Raw genomic sequence first — 22,196 nt, 5'->3', positions numbered from 1 at the left:
TTGCTGTGGCACTCTGCATTTTATTGGGGGCATTGCTGTGGCACTCTGCATTTTATTGGGGGCATTGCTGTGGCACTCTGCATTTTATTGGGGGCAATGCTGTGGCACTCTGCATTTTATTGGGGGCAATGCTGTGGCACTCTGCAGTTTATTGGGGGCAATGCTGTGGCACTCTGCAGTTTATTGGGGGCAATGCTGTGGCACTCTGCAGTTTATTGGGGGCAATGCTGTGGCACTCTGCAGTTTATTGGGGGCAATGCTGTGGCACTCTGCAGTTTATTGGGGGCAATGCTGTGGCACTCTGCAGTTTATTGGGGGCAATGCTGTGGCACTCTGCAGTTTATTGGGGGCAATGCTGTGGCACTCTGCAGTTTATTGGGGGCAATGCTGTGGCACTCTGCAGTTTATTGGGGGCAATGCTGTGGCACTCTGCAGTTTATTGGGGGCAATGCTGTGGCACTCTGCAGTTTATTGGGGGCATTGCTGTGGCACTCTGCAGTTTATTGGGGGCAATGCTGTGGCACTCTGCAATGTATTGGGGGCATTGCTGTGGCACTCTGCAATGTATTGGGGGCATTGCTGTGGCACTCTGCAATGTATTGGGGGCATTGCTGTGGCACTCTGCAATGTATTGGGGGCATTGCTGTGGCACTCTGCAGTTTATTGGGGGCATTGCTGTGGCACTCTGCAATGTATTGGGGGCATTGCTGTGGCACTCTGCAATGTATTGGGGGCATTGCTGTGACACTCTGCAATGTATTGGGGGCATTGCTGTGACACTCTGCAATGTATTGGGGGCATTGCTGTGACACTCTGCAATTTATTGGGGGCATTGCTGTGGCACTCTGCAGTTTATTGGGGGCATTGCTGTGGCACTCTGCAGTTGATTGGGGCAAGCTGGTCACTCTGCATTGACGTCCCCCCCCCCCCCCCCCATTGCTCAATCTAAAGGTTTGCGCTCAGAAATTTTTTTATTTGCTCAGCTCAGTAAAAAATTAGAGGGAACATTGCTCACGCGTCTCACGGCTCCTCCCCTGCTGGTCTCTCTCACCATTTATCACCACCCTTTGGACTCTCCCCAAAGCCAGATTTTAGATTTCAATAATCTTTTATTGAGTTTTTTCAATGAGAACAGAAAATAAAACAAGGTGAACAGTATCAACATTACATAATTCTTAACAACATATGTCAGGGTGTGATAGACAAGGTCAGTAGTAAAAAACAATGGTAGAAAGGGCAAACCTATTTGGTTTTTAGAGGAAAGATTTGGAGCATTGCCTGGCACCCCCAGACAACCCATCTGGGGACATATTGTGTCATTTTAACTTGATCAGAAAACATACCACATTCTTGTTTGAGCCCAGATTCCTTTTGGTCCTGTGTACGTGTGTACAGGACCCACATTTCCCACCCCGCTCTTCTGGGAGTACTGCAGGTGGTCAGTGTAAGTGACGAGTGTTTTGGGCCTATGGGCCTTGTAAGTTGCATCTAGAATCTGATAGCCAGGAGGTCCACTGGAAGAGAAATTTTGGAATCCCTATGTGGGCTTTCACATGCATGTACTCCATCTGCATGTGTTGATTGTGTGTGGTAATGAGCTTTTGCATGTTTGGGATTTGTGAGTTTTTCCAGTAGCTAATCTTCCAGGTATGAGGACATGGGTGATTATGGTATGGTGCTGTGGTTGCCAACCATATAGCCCTACTCCCAGCAGAGCAAACTGTGGTGTGAGTACACCCTGTGATCCCGTTGTGGATATAATCAAGTCATTAATGTCCTTCCAAAATTCGGACAATGTGGGGCAAGACCACCAAATATGGTCCATAGGTCCCGGTAGGCCACATCCCCTCCAGCATAGGTTGGAGAGGTGGGGGTACATACGTGCAATTTTGTCTGGATGGTGGTAGTACCAGAAGTGTAAGATTTTTTGGAGTGACTTCCAATGTGTAAGGCATTTGAATAACCTCAGGAGATTGTTTTTTGCTTTATGCCAGTCTTGGTTGTCCGATTTAAAGTGGAGGGTACGTTCTCAACATTCCATGCTTGTGATTTTCCCTTGATGCTATTAATATTTTATAGATGCCGGATATCCCTTTTGAGGTATGGGATGGATTTTCAACATTTTTTAGAAGTTCGTTAGGGAGGTTAGAGGACGTCCAGGTGATGGCGTGTAGAATATGGTCTGATCCTTAGGAATTTGTAGAAATCTCTAAAATAGAAAAAAAAAACAGTTGTATGAATCAACTGTACATATATGTGTAGACTTTATGGGCACATCATGAGACAGGTAAGTATAAATTTAAGTTTGAACTTATAAATGACTATTTTATAATTCTGTGTATGCTTACCTGTCTCATGATGTGCCCATAAAATCCACACATATGTACAGTTGTTTCATGTGTGTGGATTTTATGTGTGTTTTTTTTTTTTTTCTATTTTCAAAATTAGGAATATGGCAAGCTCTTGATAGCTCTTTTTCTTCTTGTAGAAATCTCTGTGGCTTATGCTGGCCCTTTTCTGGATCATTTGGAAAGAGGCAAACAGATCATTCAGATTTTTTAGTCCTGCCTCTGTCCATGTGTTGATCCCTAGGTCGTTGCTTAGTAAGTTGAGCGCATTTAATCTGAAGCCAGCTTTTAATCCAGGTACTCACTCTATGGTCCATACCTATGTACCTTAGTTTGTACAGTAAACATTTGTGGGAAACTGTATCAAATGCCTTTGCAAAATCCAGATACACCGCATCCACAGGCCTTCCTTTATCCAGATAGCAGCTCACTTCTTTATAGAAGGTTAATAGATTGGTCTAAATGCCATTAAGAGGCTGCTACTACTGTAAAGAATCTAGGGTTATCATTTATTGTTTTTTGGTAGGTTGCCACTGAAATATCAGAGCCATCATCAACTTGAATAACACTGTGAGGCTGCTACTCAAGAAATTAAAAGCACCAGGTATTTCACTGACATAAGAAAGCTTAAAACATTTTTGTTGCTTTTTTTTTTTATCCTGTATCCTATAACCCTCTTTCGCTAGACATTTGAGCCAATGTGGCAAAAAAAGATTGAAGGCCTTGAATTGCATCCTATTTTCTCTCAGTGAGATGCATATACTATATATATACCGTAAATATATATATATATATATAAATATATATATATACAGTATCTCCCAAAAGTGAGTACACCCTTCACATTTTTGTAAATATTTTAATATATCTTTTCATGTGACAACACTGAAGAAATGACACTTTGCTACAATGTAGTGAGTGTACAACTTGTATAACCATGTAAATTTGCTGTCCCCTCAAAATAATTAATTAATGTCTAAACCATTGGCAACAAAAGTGAGTACACCCCTAACAGGCAATGTCCAAATTGGGCCCAATTAGCCATTTTCCCTCCCCAGTGTCATGTTACTCGTTAGTGTTACAAGGTCTCAAGTGTGAATGGGGAGCAGGTGTGTTAAATTTGGTATCATCGCTCTCGCTCATACTAGTCACTGGAATTTCAAAATGGCATCTCATGGCAAAGAATTCTCTGAGGATCTGACAAAAAGAATTGTTGCTTTACATACAGATGGCCTAGGCTATAAGAAAATAAGAAGATTGCCAAGACCCTGAAACTGAGCTGCAGCATGGTGGCCAAGACCATATAGTGGTTTACCAGGACAGGTTCCACTCAGAACAGGCCTCGCCATTGTTGACCAAAGAAGTTGAGTGCACGTGCTCAGCGTTAAATCCAGAGGTTGTCTTTGGGAAATAGACGTATGAGTGCTGCCAGCATTGCTGCAGAGGTTAAAGGTGTTGGGGTCAGCCTGTCAGTGCTCAAGTGCTCAGACCATACACCGCCCACTGCATCAAATTGGTCTGCATGGCTGTCATCCCAGAAGGAAGCCTCTTCTAAAGATGATGCACAAGAAAGCCTGCACACAGTTTGCTGAAGACAAGCAGACTAAGGACATGGATTACTGGAACCACGTCCTGTGGTCTGATAAGACCAAGATAAACTAATTTGGTTCAGATGGTGTCAAACGTGTGTGGTGGCAACCAGGTGAGGAATACAAAGACAAGTGTGTCTTGCCTAAAGTTAAGCATGGGAGTGTCATTGTCTGGAGCTGCATGAGTGCTGCTGGCACTGGCGAGCTATAGTTCATTGAGGGAACCATGAATACCAACATGTATTGTGATATACTGAAGCAGAGTATTATCCCCTCAATTTGGAGACTGGGCCCCAGGGCACTATTCTAACAAGATACTGACCCCAAACACACCCCCAAGACAACCACTGCCTTGCTAAAGAAGCTGAGGGTAACGGTGATGGACTGGCCAAGCATGTCTTCAGACCTAAACCCTATGGAGCATCTGTGGGGCATCCTCAAACTGAAGGTAGAGGAGCACAAGGTCTCTAACATCCACCAGCCCAGTAATGTTGTCATGGAGGAGTGGAAGAGGACTCTGTAAAGCTCTGGTGAACTCCATGCCCAAAAGGGTTAAGGCAGTGCTGGAAAATAATGTTGGCCACACAAAATATTGACACTTTGGGCCCAATTTGGACATTTTGACTTAGGGGGGTTCTCACTTTTGTTGCCAGCGGTGTAGACATTATTGGCTGTGTGTTGATTTGTTTTGAGAGGACAGCAAATTCACACTGTTATACAAGCTGTACACTCACTACTTTACATTGTAGCGGGAAGTGTCATTTATTCAGTGTTGTCACATGAAAAGATATAATAAAATATTTACAAAAATGTGAGGGGTGTACTCACTTTTGCGAGATACTGTGCATGTATATATATATATATATATATATATATATATATATATATATATATATATATATATACACATATACATACTGCTCAAAAAACATTTAAGGAACACTTTTTATCAGAGTATAGTATTAAGTCAATTAAACTCCTGGAAAGTTGATCTAGTCAGTTAAGTAGCTGAGGGGGTTGTTAATCAGTTTCAGCTGCATTAGTGGTAATGAAATTAACAACAGATGCACTAGATGGGCAACAATGAGACAACCTCCAAATGGAGGAATGGTTTTACAGGTGTGCAGGCCACTGGCATTTTTTTCCCTACTCATCTTTTCTGACTATTTATCACTAGCTTTGCCTTTGGCTAGGGTAAGTGTCACTACTGGTAACATGAGACGATACCTGGACCCTATAAAGGTTGCACAAGCAGTCCAACTCCTCCAGGATGGCACATCAATATGTGCCATTGCCTGAAGGTTTGCTGTGTCTCCCAGCACAGTCTCAAGAGCATGGAGGGGATTCCAGGAGACAGGCAGTTACTCTAGGAGAGCTGGACAGGGCCGTAGAAGGTCCTTAACTCATGAGCAGGACTGGTATCTGCTCCTTTGTGCAAGGAGGGACAGGATGAGCACTGCCAGAGCCCTACAAAATGACCTCCAGCAGGCCACTGATATGAATGTGTCTGACAAAACAATCAGAAACAGACATCATGAGGGTGGCCTAAGAGGCCTGACGTCCTTTAGTGGGCCCTGTGCACATTGCCCAGCACTGCTGAGCTTGTTTGGCATTTGCCATTAAACACCAGAATTGGCAGGTCTTCCACTGGCGCCCTGTGCTTTACACAGATGAGAGCAGGTTCACCCTGGGCACATGTGCCAGATGTGAAAGGGTCTGGAGAAGCCACGGAGAACGTTAAGCTGCCTATAACATCGTTCAGCATGACAGGTTTGGTGGTGGGTCAGTGATGGTCTGGGGAGTTGTAACGAATTAACCAGCACCCCGACTGGGCACCTCCATTGACGGATGCTCCAAGTGCTGCCGAGGGCTCCAAGCACTCCACCAGACACCATAACCGCCTCAGACTCCATGACCCTCTCTTTCCCCAGAGAGTGAAACAGGAACAAGCTCTTACACAAGCTCTTACAAGAGCTTAGTTATTATCTAAGGGAGTATGAAGGACATAGCAATCCCTTGTAGCATATTCCCCCAATGAGAGACAGGAATCTAGATTTAGGTTGAAGTATATTTCAACTTTATTGAACAAGAAGCAGACTTTTATACAGTTTTCCCCCACAAGGTTACCACCCAGGTGGACCTTGTTGAAAACAGGCACTGACATTCACAATCCAATGAAAACAGAGTTTTACACTCCTATACAGTGTACACAAAGACATACACTGTGGGACAATCTCCCCCCCCCCCCCCCTTAGCAGCCAATCCACATGCACATAAACATCCCATAATAAGCTTATCTTAAGGCAGACAGAACAATGTGAGGTCATTAACATTTAACAATGAGACAGGCACAATCCACATTCCCTCCAATACACAAACAATAGGGAAGTCTGCCAATGACAGTCTGTGTGGCTCTCTCACAGACAAGCACATGGAATACACTGTGTAAGGTGGTATTTCATCTTAATATTTCTATATGAAGATATGGTTGACAAATATTACTGTCCCATCTGAAGCAATTCAAACCATTAAGTATCTGCTCCTCACCTCCAGTGACAGTGAATACCGTCACAGGAGTCATATCCATGAAGGGACACACAGACCTCTACAGGCTAGACAATGGCACCCTGACTGCCGTTAGGTATCAGAATGAAATCCTTGATCCCATTGTCAGGCCCTATGTTAGTGCAGTGGGTCCTGGTTTTCTCCTGGTGCATGACAATGCCCGGCCTCATGTGGCGAGAGTATGCCGGCAGTTTCTTGAGGATGAAGGAATTGATACCAATGAATGGCCCCCAAGCTCGGCTGACCTAAATCCAAAAGAACACCTCTCAGACATTATGTTTAGGTCCATCTGACGTCGCCAAGTTGCACCTCAGTCTGTTCAGGAGCTCAGTGATGCCCTGGTCCAGATCTGTGAGAAAATACCCTAAGACACCATCCGTCGTCTCATTAGGAGCATACCTTGATGTTGTCAGGCATGCATACAAGCATGTGGGGGCCATACAAACTAGAGAGTACCATTTTGAGCTGCTGCAATTAAATTTCAGCAAAATGGACTAGCCTGCTGCATCATTTGTTTCACTTTGATTTTCAGAGTGTCTTTATATTCAGCCCTTTGTAGGTTGATAATTTTAATTTGCTCAAATTATGTGACATCCTTTTGTTTCTAACACATTACCCAGTCCATATCAGTATAGCTATCCAGCATGATATTTTTCCCCATTGAGATCTGACGTGTTTTCAAAGTGTTCCTTTAATTTTTTGAGCAGTGTATATATATACCAGTATACAGTATATTGCAGGGATTTTTTTCTTACTAAAGTTTGGGGCATGAGATATTGTTGGAAATATGCTGCATTTTCCCAGTTTCTTTAACAAAGGCATCAATTAGAACACTGTAACTTCAGTGAATAGATTCAAGTTAAGCTCTCATTTCCAATAAGTGAATGTGGCCAACACAGCTCTTTGCTGAATAATGTCTCTCTTTTAATTTTGCTAACAGCTTTTACTTTAAGTGCTTTTATAAATTTGTTAAATTCATAGCACAGGGAGTTGCCTCACTACTTGGTAACTAATTACTCAAGCTCTGTTTGGCTTCTACAAACAGACTATTTACTTAGACTCCTTAATGTATTATTAAAATGGGTAAAGCCCCCTTGGGATATCATCTCGTTATATGCCTCCATTTGCCGAATAAACCATGCGTTGTTTTCATCTCTTCCTCTTGCTTCTTAATGATCCCATTGGTGATTCAAAAGGTATACTTGCACCTCCTCGATCATCGGCATTTTATTATGCAGGCAAATATAGAAATAGAGTAAAAACCAGATTCTCTTTGAGGTTTGCAATTAGTCATCTGAGCGATCACAGCTGTGGTACTGGCGGGCTCCCAGTTTGGATGTGATGATATTGCTTCTTTAGGGAGAGGTCAGATGGGTGATTTTAAACGCAGTGCTTTTCTTAATAGAAAAGAGATGCATGTCTTCTCTTGCTGAGCTCTGTCAACTCTGCATAGTGATGAATGGTGAACACTGTACTTCTGTTATATCAGTGTGGGGGATGTAGATCAACTTCCAGAAAGCTCTCATGTAGTATTTTTGGGAAATGTTTGTCAGGGGATATAGAATGGGTGCCTATTTTTATTATTTTATTAAAAATAAAACTACCTGCTTAGTGGCTAGTGAGAAGATTGATCTACAATTTTGAAGGTTTTGGAGAGTGATAGCAGGGTGGCGGGAATGTCAAATCCAGGCTTCCTATAAGCCTTCAGTTCCTATAACATTTGCTTGCACAATATTAGGACATAAATATACAAGCATTCCTGATCTCAGTCTTCCCCAGGTAAGCTTACATTAAAGCTGGATACACATTATCCAACTTTTGTGGTTAGATTTCCTTCAGATTTACCTTTTCTATGTAGTACAAGGGCCTGCCAGATTGCATACAAATTGAAAGTGTTTAGGTTTGACCGCATATTATATGGTTTTGGTAAGTCTAAAGGAAAAAGTCTTCAGAAAATCTTATAGTGTGTATGGCCCATTAGGGTACTTTCACACTGCTCTGTAGCAAAGTATTTCAGATGAGTTTTCTGTGCGTTTCTGGTGTGTTTGTGGGTTGCATGCACCTGTGAAAAATGGGTGTGTGACTTAAAAACGCACCAAAAATTCAAAATCTTGGTGCTTTTTTACCGCAATTTTACCTCAATTTTTCTGCGATTTCCATTCATTATTCATTCAAATGGGAATCTGTGTTTTTGGTGCGAGTTTCAAAAGTGCATTAAAGATGAAGAATACAGGACTTTTCAAAACACACTGCACCGGTAACGCAGTGACATTACCATAGGATTTAAAGGAAAACATTTTTCTTGCAAGGAAAAAATGCAGGAGAAACGTATCAGTGTGAAAGGGCCCTGAAAGGTGGGACAAATGCTGTGGACTATTACCACTTCAGTACAGGACACTTTCACCCTCTTCCCGTCCAAGCCAATTTTCATCTTTCAGCTCTGTCGCATTTTTAATGACAATTGCGCGGTCATGCAACACTGTAAGCATATGACATTTTTATCATTGTTTTCACACAAATAGAGCTTTCTTTTGGTGGTATTTGACCACCACTGTTTTTTTTATTTTTTATTATATAAATGAAAAAAGACCAACATTTTTTTTAAAAGCTATGTTTTCTACTTTCTGTTATAAAACATACTTTATTAAACATTATTTTGGTGGTATTTAATCACAACTGGGTTTTTATTTTTTTGCTAAATAAACTAAAAAGACTGAAATTAAAAAAAAATGCATTTTACTTAGTTTCTGACATAAAATTTAGCAAATAAATAATCTTTCTTTATACATTTAGGCTAACATGTATTTTACTACATTTCATTGGTGAAAATAACTCAAATCAGTGCCTATTATTTAGTCCGTAGGAAAGATATTTACTCAACCAACTATAGTATACAGTAAAACCTCAGATTGAGACCATAATTCGTTCCAGAAACATGCTTGTAATCCAAAGCACTTGTATATAAAAGCAAATTACTCCATAAGAAACAATAGAAACTCAGTTGATTCGTTCCACTACCACAACCACAAAAAAAAAAGTGTCAAAAAAAGGAATGCATAAAGCAGAATTCAATAGGAGATACAGAGAATAAAAGAGAAGATAGGTGCCTCAAAGTGTAGCAATAGGGTTAAATTTAATGAAGGTACAACATTTAGCAACTCACATGGTTGATGAATAAAGCAGGAATATCTAAGTATGCAGGCATCATGGGTAAAGATGTCCACATAGACCGTTCTCCACACCGCCACCGCCATCAACATCATCCCTTCTACGCTGTGCTCCACGAGCACTTCAAGCCTCACTTTCGGGTCGCTCTACAGTAGGGATCGACTGATTATCGGCAAGACTGATATATCGAGAGCCGATGTGCACTTTCCCCGATATACCAGAATCAGTCCCGGAAATTCCAATATTGCCAATATTGTGCACAGGCAAACGTGACATCATTGCCTTCTAAGACTGCCTCCCATGCCTCGGACAGCCTCAGACAGTGTGTGCAGCTCCAGCCAGCCACCCACCCACCACAGTGTTCCACCAAGCCAGCCACCCACAACAGGGTGACACCAAGCCAGCCACCCACCACAGTGTTCCAGCAAGCCAGCCACCCACAACAGGGTGACACCAAGCCAGCCACCCACCACAGTGTTCCAGCAAGCCAGCCACCCACAACAGGGTGACACCAAGCCAGCCACCCACCACAGTGTTCCAGCAAGCTAGCCACCCACAACAGGGTGATACTAAGCCAGCCACCCACAATAGGGTGGCAGCAAGCCACCCACACTGCCAGGAGTCAGCCGTCGACCCCCAACAGGGTGCCAGCCAGCCACCCACACTGCCAGGTGTCAGCCACCGACCAACAACAGGGTGACAGCAGCCAGCCACACTGCCAGGTGTCAGTCGCCAATCCACAACAGTGTGCCAGCAAGCCACCCACACTGCCAGGCATCAGCCACTGCCCCACAACAGGGAGCCAGGCAGCTATCCACACTGCCAGGCGTCAGCCATCGACCCACAACAGGGTGCTAGCAAGCCACCCACACTGCCAGGCGTCAGCCACCAACCCACAACAGGATGCCAGCAAGCCACCCACAGTAGGGCAGGGTGCCAGCAGCCAGCCAGCCATTTTTTTAACCTTTTTGTCTCTTTCAAATTACAATGGAGATGGATGAAGACAGAAAAAGTAAAAGTGTGGTCTGGGACTATTTCTCGTCTCAACCATCTCCAGAAAAAGCAGCAGTGTGCAACACATGCACAAACAATATAAGCATGGGATCAGTAACTGCAAAAAAAAAAATACGTCAAATCTTTGAGCCCATCTAAGAGTTCATCATATTGAATTATATCATGTAGCACTGAAAAAACAAAATGAATATCAATGTGATTTTGAAATACCTCCTCCACTATCCCAGGAAACAATAACAGATATGTTTAAGAAAAAAAACAGGTGTCACAGTCTAGATTCACATGGAAGATCCCAACTGCTGGACAGAGTAATCACAGAGATGATGGTCACTGATAACCAGCCATTTACAATGGTGTCTGACTCAGAATTTAGGCAGTTGATGTCCATACTTGAGCCAAGGTGCACACTGAAGAGTGAGAATTATTATCGAACTGAAATGCTGGGAAATATTCACCAAAAGGTTGTTGAGAAAGTAAAGGCTATGCTGCAAATTTAGAGAATGCTGGCGACTCACTCTCATTCACGACTGGCTGTTGGTCAGGAGGAGGACAAACAGAGTCACTAATGAATCTTACATGCCACTTCATTGACAGCGGATGGACAAAAAAGGCAATTGGTCTTGAATACAAAAGTGATGCAAGGATCCCACACTGGGGAGTACAGTAGAGAAATGTTTCTAGGCATGCTTAAAGAATGGGGAATCACCAAAGACCGAGTGATGCTTGTGCTCCTTCGAGACAGCGGAATAAACATGTGGAAAGGAATGAGGCTTGCTGATATGTCAGACCTCATGGCACACAACACCCTCCATCTTTCAAATGATGGTCTGTCAAGCCAGAGAGTTTTGATTAATATATATTTTGAGGGGCATGAAGAGATTAAAAATGTTGTGCTGGAAAGTCTTTTGAATCCTCAATACAAGAACCATGCTTTCTCTTCTGATGATGTATTAGCCAAGGCAAAACAATGGCTGACAGAAGATATTCAACAGGAGGTGCAGGAGGTTCCTGCCAAAAAGACAAGTCCAGAACAGCATTTTTATAATCTGAAAGAGCAGCATGCTCCAGAAACAGAAAAATGTCCAAAAAGACGACAACAAACAGAAGAGAATCTTCTTCATCGTGTTCAAATTGATCATGACATTTTCAATGTTTTATTGGGGCCTCATGTGGAGGATTCTTCTAAATCTGCAAAAATGAGCCTGGATGATGAACTTCATCTCTATTTGAAGGAACCAGTAATTGACAGAAAAGGTGGTGATCCTCTTCAGTGGTGGAAAGAAAATGAGGCACGCTACAAAAGACTTGCTTCCCATGCTAGAAGATACCTCTCTCTCTCTCTGCTCCCCCGTCCTCCTCTCCTCCTGTACCAAGTGAGCATGTTAATGAAGTGGCAGCATTATATGAAAAAAACAGAAGCCGTTTAACAGGTGAACATGAACATGCTGAAATGTTCTGCTTTCTGCAGTATAATATTGTTCTACTTATCTGGGAGTATTGAAACGTGTAGTAGTACTAGTGTCCACTCCAATCCAGTGTCTAGCTTTTGTCTAGCTTTTTTTTTCATCAGTTTTGCACTGACTGCAATAGTGATTAAAATCATTGTAGTGAGTGCACTACTGCAGCAGTAGTCCACTGACTCCAGTCCAATCTACTGTCTTGCTGTTGTCTAGCTTTTTTCTAGCAGTTTTGCACTGACTGCAGTAGTGATTTAAAATCATTGCAGTGAGTGCACTATTGCAGCAGTAGTCCCCTGACTCCAATCCACTGTCTATCTGTGGTCTAGCTTGTTACTAGCCGTTTTGCTGCCACTGACTGTACTGCTGCAGTAGTGATTTAAAATTATTGCAGTGAGTGAGTGCACTACTGCAGCAGTGTATGCATCATCCACAATCAGATGATGTGAAACTGATGTCCCTGCAGTTTTCCTATCAATTTTTATGCAGTTAAGGTGTAAAGAACGCGCCCTTAATGTTAAAAAAGTTAATAAATAAACATTAACATGTTCAGTAACAGATTTTTTTGTCGAAATGTGTGTTTATTTTGCAAAGCTTTAAATGTACAAAATATCGGCCTATAACGGCCGATACCGATATGAGATGTCCAAAATATTGGTATCGGTATCGGCAAGGAAAAACCGATATCGGTCGATCCCTACTCTACAGCAGGGTAGTCTTCCCGGTCACAATTGCAGACTGACAGTTGTAAGAGCTGGCGGTGTGGAGGGCGGTCTATGTGGACAGCTTTACCCCAGATGCTTGCATACTTAGATGTGCCTGTTTTAATCATCAACCATGTGAGTTGCTAAATGTTGTACCTTCATTAAATGTAACCATACTGCTATACTTAGAATGGCCTCTATTACTTGAGTCTGAAAGAAGTTAAATATTAACCCAGTAGCACTGAAGTCATCAAATCATTACAAATCTCACAGAAGTAGTGCTGAAGTAGTCTTGAAGTAGTGGTTGAAGTCGGGCTTTAAATTGCATTACTTTAAATGGTACTCGGTGTGACTACAGGCTTCTACTCAGTTACTACTTATATTGCAAGACATCATTTATCAAGGTAAAATTTGCAAAAAAATGTTGCTTGTCTTGTGAAACACTCTCAGACCAAGTTACTCGCAATCCAAGGTTTTACTTAATTTACCTAAAAATTGATCAATCCTAAAGTACTGACGTCCTATCTAATTTCTTGAGGGCCAAAAAAATGCTAGGACAGTACAAACATCTATCAAATTACCCCCTTTGGGAAGTAAGCAGTCCAATGTATTTATTAGGAGGTGAGTTTTTGAAGTTGTCATTTTTTTGTCACAATTTTTTGGAAAATTAAGAAATTAAGAAAAAATTGTTGTTTTAACATTTTTATATACTGTCACCATTGCAGTACAGTGACATCATATAACTTGTGTGGTTGTGATCAGGGACACTGACTAGTGAAGGCATGTTAAAAAAAAAAAAATAAGGATTTTTTTTTTCAATTTTTTTTTCTTTTTTTTAACACTTTTTTTTTAAGAAACTGTGGAGCAATACTGTGTTACCATAGTAACACTGCGCTACCCTTGGGAAATTATCATATTTTTTTTTTTTTTTGTTTTACACATTATGATTGCTTATACCAGTTGCTTATACCAGTGAATTACATTGGTATATGCAACCGTTTTTACTGAATGAAACTGATGCATTCAGTGTGTATTGTTCTGATTAGCTGTGATTGACAGCTAATCACATTGTACAGAAGGGCTGTGATTGGCCCAATCTGTACCATGTGATCACTGTGATCAATCACAGCTAGCAACACAATTATACACAATGGGTGGCATGAAAGGAAGCCACCCATTGTTTACAATTGTCATGTGATCTGCTGTGATTGGTTACAGCGATCACATGGTACCAGCAACGAGTCAGCACACAGCCGGTGACAAATCGTGCCGTAGCGCGGCCTCTTCCGAGAGGATGTCATGTGATGTCCACATGGATTGACAAATGTCCCGCCCAGACGTCAACTGACTATAGGCTGGGCCGGAAGTGGTTAAAGAGAAAAAATATGAGTGAATAATAAATGTAGATGTACAGTACACCCAAACTGACGGACATTTAATTGTTTTGTGCATAGTTCCAATAGGTAATGACTAAGCGCTAACATTTGCACAAAACGCGTCTACCTCTTTGTTCCCTGCTCCATCTGTCAACCACTTGTCATATGCAGGCTTCAATAAAAGGATTTTTGGAAGTGCAGCGAGTCCGGAATTCTTTCCCTATGATTTACAGCATGTGACCTGGGCTAGCACCTGACTAGTGTGTGTGAGGATTAACTAGAGACTCACTCACCTGGAGTGGCTTTTTTGTTTTATTGTGTATAGGGTTGAACAGTTTATGGAGGGTTTGTTAACCCAAAGTCCAAGAAAGTCCAAGCTTAAATCCAAACCACAATAAAATATACAGTATAAAGTGTGAACCTTAAACATAATTTCTGGTAATTTTGAAGGCCAATAGGCAAGGGGTTGTCAAGCAAAGGGAGTGAGTAACTGGGCACTGCCATGGAAGACTTGAATAAAGCAAAAAAAATAAGTTCTCTTTTTTATGTGACTTTGATGGTCATGTGGAAAATCTCCTTCAGATATGCTCACCATGAAACAGATTTTTGACAACTTCCTTTTATGTTTGGGCCTCAAGATAAATTATGGTAAAAGTGAGGTGCTCCTCTTAAATATTTCTGAATCTTCTCAATAGACCTCATCCATCTCCAATTCACTCCAAGTGAGTGCCAGCATCACCTTCCTGGACATTAGGATAGGGAGATCACCATCATCCCTTTATCTTCTAAACATTCCTCTTTTACTTACAAAAATCCTGGGTGAAAGAGACGTGGATGGACCTCATTTCGCTATTCAGGAGATGGTGCTTGTTCAAAATGATCAGTTTTTCTTGTCCTTTATACCCACCTCGGACCATTCCACTCTTCTTGAAGCATTACATAGTTACATAATTAGTCAGGTTGAAAAAAGACACAGGTCCGTCTGGCTCAACCAATAAAAAACACAAAACAGTAAAGAAAACCCAACCATACAATCCCATATACACAATCCTATACCCGCAGTTGATCCAAAGGAAGGTGAAAAAACCCCAGCAAAGCATGATCCAATTTGCTACAGCAGGGGAAAAAAATCCTTCCTGATCCCCCTAGAGGCAATCAGATATTCCCTGGATCAACTTTACTTATAAAAATTAGTACCCAGTAATGGTATGTACACCCAGGAAAGAATCCAGGCCTTTTTTAAAGCAATCTAGTGAGCTAGCCAGAACCACCTCTGGAGGGAGTCTATTCAACATTTTTACAGCTCTTACGGTGAAGAAACCTTTCCGTATTTGGAGACGAAATCTATTTTCCTCTAGACATAAAGAGTGCCCCCTTGTCCTCTGTGTTGACCTTAAAGTGAATAACTCAACACCAAGTTCACTATATGGACCCCTTATGTATTTATACATGTTGATCTTATCCCCCCTTAATCTCCTCTTCTCAAGAGAGAATAAAATTCAGTTCCTCTAATCTTTTCTCATAGCTGAGGTCCTCCATGCCTCTTATCAGTTTAGTTGCCCTTTTCTGCACTTTCTCCAGTTCCCCGATATCCTTTCTAATAACTGGTGCCCAAAACTGAGCTTCATATTCCAGATTAGGTCTCAATAATGATTTGTACAGGGGCAAAATGATATTTCTCTCTCTGGAGTCAGTTGCCAACTACTCATAAATTTACGGACAGTTAGTAAAAATCGTTAGTAAAAATCATTCTATTTTTGTCTGTCCATAAATGTCAGTAAATGGGAACCGAGTGCCCATAAAATATATGGATGCGGGTGGGTTTGACACTGCGCATGCTCAGTTACAAAGCTGGCTGAATGCTACTTAAGCTGTGTAGTGGAGGGTTCAGGCCTGCCTTATGCGAGCATGTGTTTTGACATCATGCGCACATGTGCACAAAGCCACTGACGATACACATTTTCCCGCCAGTCAGCATTTTATCGCACTGATCCAGGGGAACGTTCAAGTCTCTCTCAATGCGGTCACGCAGATGCTGCCTCTGCCTTCTGCCCAGCACTGGCCCCTGCCTACCTGCACTGCCTAGTCTGTAATCCAGTGACCGGTCTTTGATCCAGTCATGATTCATCCTGCCATCTCTTTCATGGTGAGAGTAAATGTAGCACTGTGGGGTCAATGTTTGTGGAGTAGTCTTTGGGCCTGTGACAAATTGAAGCAGTCTCTCTGGGGGCAAGGGAGCAACGAAGCAGTCTATCTCAGTCTGGAGACAATGAAGCAGTCTCTCCTGGTATGGGGGCAATAGAGTAGTATCTACTGGTATGGGGGCAATGGAGTAGTCTCTCTCAGTCTGGGGGCAATGGAGTTGTCTCTCTCAGTCTGGGGCAATGGAACAGTCTCTCTCTCTCTCTAAAGCAATGGTGCAGTCTCTCTCTCGCTCTCTCTGGGGGCAATGGAGCAGTTGCTTTCAGTGTGGGTGTAAGTCTCTCTCAGTTTTGGAGTAATAGAGCAGTCTCTCCCAGTCTGGAAGTAATAGCACAGTGAGGTTGATTTACTAAAACTGTAGAGTGAAAAATCTGGTGCAGCTGTGGATAGAAACCAATCAGCTTCCAGGTTTTATTGCCAAAGCTTAATTGATCAAGCTGAAGTTAGAAGCGGATTGGTTACCATGCAGAGCCGCACCATATTTTACACTCTACAGTTTTAGTAAATCAACCCCAATGTCTCTCAGTCTGGGGGCAATGGAACAGTATCTCTCTCGGGGGCAATGGGGCAGTGTCTCTATCTCTCTCTGGGGGCAGTGGAGCAGTCTCTGTCTCTGAACCTGAGGGCAACAGGAAGCACTTTCTCTCCCTGGGGGCAATGTTTCATATTTGAGAATGTTTTGAGTAGGTTTAGTTGGCATTACGTTTTATTCTAGGGTTTATTGGCTTCTCCTTCTTTATGCAGTTAGCTTATCCTGGACTTAGAAAATATTATGATAATGGTTCTTTGTTTAATATACCCGGGATAAACAATTTGTTGTAGCAAGGGACTTTCCAGGACATATATACATAGTGTGGCACCATTAAACAAACAAAATCATAACATATAAGAAGTTTATTATATCCAATATATTGTGAAGAATATATAACAAAGTGCAAAATGATTTACTACCTTTCACATCTATTAACTGTTAGTAATACTTTTGCTCTTTATGGCATATATTTTGCACAATATAGGGGATAAAGTTGTGTTGGCTATTGTTCCACAGTTATATACAGAGGTTTTTCAAAATTGAAGTAGCTGTGAATAGGTTGGAGGAGACTCATTTCACTCATAAATGCATAAATATATAATTTTGTTTATGATTAAATGTGTTGAATTGTATTTACATATTTGGTCAAATAATGGTGGAGTTAGAACACCTACATTTTTAATCTGTTGTTAGCGTTTGTATTCATGCACATTGTGGTTTTCAAATTTCTCATTTATTTTATTTCATTTATTTTGGTCACTTTATTTTCAATGAATTAGCTTAAACACATCGTTTTCACAAAGTGCTGGGGTTTATGCATAAGAGAAAGTTTATTATACAAATATTAAAAACATACAGGAATACCAAGCTATACAAAAGTGGGTTAACCTAAACAGTATACATAGTAACACAGTATAAAGACTAGGGTTGAGCGGACACCTAGATGTCCGTGTTCGACGGGTTCGGCCGAACTTTAAAAAAAAGTCCGGGTCCGTGTCCCGGACTTTTACCAAACTTTTCCCGGACACCGAACCCCATTGAAGTCAATGGGGACCCGAACTTTAAGGCACTAAAATGGCTCTAAAACACCAATGGAAAGGGCTAGAGTGCTGCAAATGGCAGCAAAACGTAGTTAAGAGCATGGCAAGTGCTCTGCAAACAAATGTGGATAGGGAAATAACTTAAAACAACAAAAAAAAAAACAGAAAAATAAAACAATGTTCTTCATCTCTGAAGGACGAGGCCCATATGGAGTAGGAGGGAGGTTGAGGTGGTGGTGGATGTGGCGGTGTCATAGGCGTGCGCACAGGGTGTGCCGGGTGTACCTGGGCACACCCTAATCACCTAGGGCACATAGCATTATCGCTCTGTTTGCCAGTGAGGAGATGGGAAAGATCTCCCTCGGACCTGCTCTGCTCTATTTCTCTTTGCCAGCAGGGAGAGTAATGTATCGGGGCCATGTACATGTAGGCAAACACATGCATGTGTATTTCAACTTTGGGGTGCACACCCTAATGCAATAGGCTGCGCACACCTATGGGCGGTGTAGGTGGAAGCGGCGGTGGAGGAGGACCAGGGCCGGATTAAGTGCATCATGGTCTTGGTGCTGAGGATTTTGAAGGGCCTTAAGGGCCGTGCCTTGGCATGCACCCAGAGGAGGAAGGGTGCAGCCATGCATGCCTAATTCAACATGGGATGCTGTCTCTGAAGCCCATAAACACATCCATGCATCGGCAACTGTCCCTCCTTGTCAGGCCTTCGCGCTGTGTGGGGAGGTTCTGAGGGTGCTGCCTGGGGAAGCGAGCATAGAAGCCAGACTTCTGTGTTTACAAGTGACAGAAGAGCGGTCACAGTGAATATGGCCAACCCGGGGCCTATATAAAAGGTAGGGGCCTGGAGCTGCAGCTCCAATAGCCCCTACGTTAATCTGGCCCTGAGGAGGAGGACGAGGTAGCCAACACTGCTTCTTTTCACAAATTTTAAATGAGGGTACACCCCAAAAGAGTGAGAAAGAGCAAAAATGGAACAATGGGTGGGTAAGGTCGGTATCCATTGCTATTCTGCACAAGGTACGGAAAAGTCCCGTGGGATCCATGCCTGGTTCATTTTAATGAACGTGAGCTTGTCCACATTGTCTCTGGACAGGCGGCTGCGCTTGTCTGTTATAACGCCCCCAGCCGTGCTAAATACCCGTTCAGATAATACACTGGCTGCAGGGCACGCCAGCACCTCCAAGGCGTAAAGGGCAAGCTCAGGCCATGTGCCCAATTTGGAGACCCAGAAGTTGAAGGGGGCAGACCCCTCATTCACTACATGTAGGCGTGTGCACACATACTGCTCCACCATGTTGGTAAAATGCTGCCTCCTGCTAAGACGTTCCATCTGAGCTGCTGGTGCTGCTGTTTGTTGTGGCGTGCTGACAAAGCTTTTCCACATTTCGGCCATGCTAACCCTGCCTTCTGAGGTGCTGGCGGTGCCCTGGTTGCATTGGCGACCTCCTCCTCCTCCTCCTCTGCCTTGTGCTTCCACTGTGGCCCCGCTGTCAGATGGGAATGCCAGCAGCATCGCATCTACCAGCGTGCGCTTGTACTCGCGCATCTTGCGATCGCGCTCCAGTGAGTGAATTAAGGATGGTACGTTGTCCTTGTAACGGGGATCCAGCAGCGTGGCCACCCAGTAATCAGCACAAGTTAGAATGTGGGCAACTCGGCGGTCGTTGTGGAGACACTGCAGCATGTAATCGCTCATGTGTGCCAGGCTGCCCAGAGGCGACGAAAGGCTGTCCTCTGTGGGAGGTGTATCGTCCGTGTCCTCTGTATCCCCCCAGCCACGCACCAGTGATGGCCATGAGCTGGTCTGGGTGCCACCCTGCTGTGAACATGGTTCCATCTCCTCCTCCAGCTCCTCCTCCAGCTCCTCCTCCTCCTCATCCTCCAGAACTGTGCCCCTGCTGGACAATTGTGTCCCTGGCATTTGTGTGTGCAGGAACCCACCCTCGGAGCCCCTTGCGAATGACTGCCCTGAAAGCCTTTGAAATGTTACCTCTTCATCCTCCTCCTCCTCCTCCTCATCCTGTGCCACATCCTCTTCCATCATCGCCCGAATTGTTTTTTCAAGGAGGCATAGAAGTGGGATAGTTAAGCTGAGAACGGCGTCATTGCCACTGGCCATGTTGGTGGAGTACTCAAAACAGCGTAACAAGGCACACAGGTCTCGCATGGAGGCCCAGTTATTGGTGGTGAAGTGGTGCTGTTCCGCAGAGCGACTCACGCGTGCGTGCTGCAGCTGAAACTCCACTATGGCCTGCTGCTGCTCGCACAGTCTTTGCAGCATGTGCAAGGTGGAGTTCCACCTTGTGGGCACATCACATATGAGGCGGTGAGCGGGAAGGCCGAAGTTACGCTGCAGCGCTGCCAGGCGAGCAGCAGCAGGGTGAGAACGCCGAAAGTACGCACAGACGGCCCGCACTTTCTGCAGCAGCTCTGACATATCGGGGTAGTTTTTAAATTCAGCACATGCGCCAGGCAAGAGATGTGTGTCGAACCGGCTAGGCCCAGAGCTGCTATGAGATTTCGCCCATTATCGCACACCACCAGGCCGGGCTTGAGGCTCGCTGGCAGCAACCACTCATTTGTCTGCTGTTCCATGCTCCTCCACAACTCCTGCGCGGTGTGTGGTTTGTCCCCCAAACAGGCAAGTTGTAAAACTGCCTGCTGTCGTTTAGCCCTGGCCGTGCTGAAGTTGGTGGTGAAGGTATTACGCTGTCCGGATGAGGAGGCGGTAGAGGATGAGGTAGCGGAGTAGGATGAGTTAGGAACAGAAGGCAAACTGAAGCGCCCTGCAATCCTCGGTGGTGGAAGGACATGCGCCAAATTGCTATCCGCCTCAGGCCCATCCGCCACTGCATTTACCCAGTGTGCCGTTAGGGAGATATAACGCCCCTGACCGTGCTTACTGGTCCACGTATCGGTAGTTAGGTGGACCTTGGCACAGATGGCGTTGCGCAGTGCACACCTGATTTTTTCCCCCACTTGGTTGTGCAGGGGAGGGATGGCTTGCCTGGAAAAGTAGTGGCGGCTGGGCACGACGTACTGTGGGACAGCCACCGACATAAGCTTTTTAAAACTGGGCGTCTCCACCAGACGGAATGACAGCATTTCAAAGGCCAATAATTGTGAAATGCTGGCATTCAGGGCCAGGGATCGCGGGTGGGTAGGGGGGTACTTCCTCTTCCTCTCAAGTGTTTGGGAGATGGAAAGCTGAACACTTCCACGGGACATTGTGGAGATGGTTGTTGGTGACCCAGGTGGTGGTGTTGCTGACAGATCGTCTGTTTGCGGGGTGGCAGGTGCCGGTATGACTACAGAGGTGGCTGGAGCGGCCGAGACTGCAGCAGAAGAGGAAGCAGGATGAGCCAGAGACTTTTCTTGGTTTTGAAGGTGTGTACTCCACTGCAGCTCATGCTTTGCACTTAGATGCCTGATCATGCAGGTTGTGCTCAGGTTGAGAAGGTTTATGCCTCGCTTCAGGCTCTGATTGCACAGGGTGCAAACCACTCGTGTCCTGTCATCAGCACATTTTCTAAAGAACTTCCACGCTAGAGAACTCTTTTGAGCTGACTTTGGTGCGCTCGTTCCCTTGCTGCGTTGGGCAGTAGCAGGCGTAGTGTCTAGGGCACGGCCGCTCCGCTTCTGCACCCTGCTCCCTCTTCTGCTGTGCTGGTGGCTCTGTGCGACCACCGCCTCTTCCTCCAAAATACTCAGGTCACCTGCATGACCTTCATTCCATGTGGGGTCGAGGACCTCATCGTCCTCCACATCATCTTCCACCCAGTCTTCACCCCTGCCCTCCCTGTCGGTCTCCACAATGCTAAACGCCGCAGCAGTTGGCACCTGCGTTTCGTCATCATCGGAGACGTGCTGTGATGGTCCTTCCATGTACTCATCTTGAGAAATAAGTGGTTGGGCATCGCTGCACTCAATCTCTTCCACTTCTGGGGCAGGGCTAGGTGGATGGCCCTGGGAAACCCTGCTGACAGAGTCCTCAAAAAGAATAAGAGACTGCTGTATGGCTTGGGGCTCAGACTGCTTGCCTGATTTGCAAGGGGGTGAGGTGAAAGACGGTTGGACATTGGCTGCAGGTGCCAACTCTGACCTTTCTGCAGTAGACTGGGTGGGAGACAATGTGAAGGAACTGGAGGCACTGTCAGCAGCAAACCAATCTACTATCGCCTCTCTGTGT

This window comes from Pelophylax lessonae, assembly GCF_965119305.1.
Source record: "Pelophylax lessonae genome assembly, chromosome: 10".
NCBI lineage: Eukaryota > Metazoa > Chordata > Amphibia > Anura > Ranidae > Pelophylax > Pelophylax lessonae.
This window is presented reverse-complemented; position numbering follows the sequence as displayed.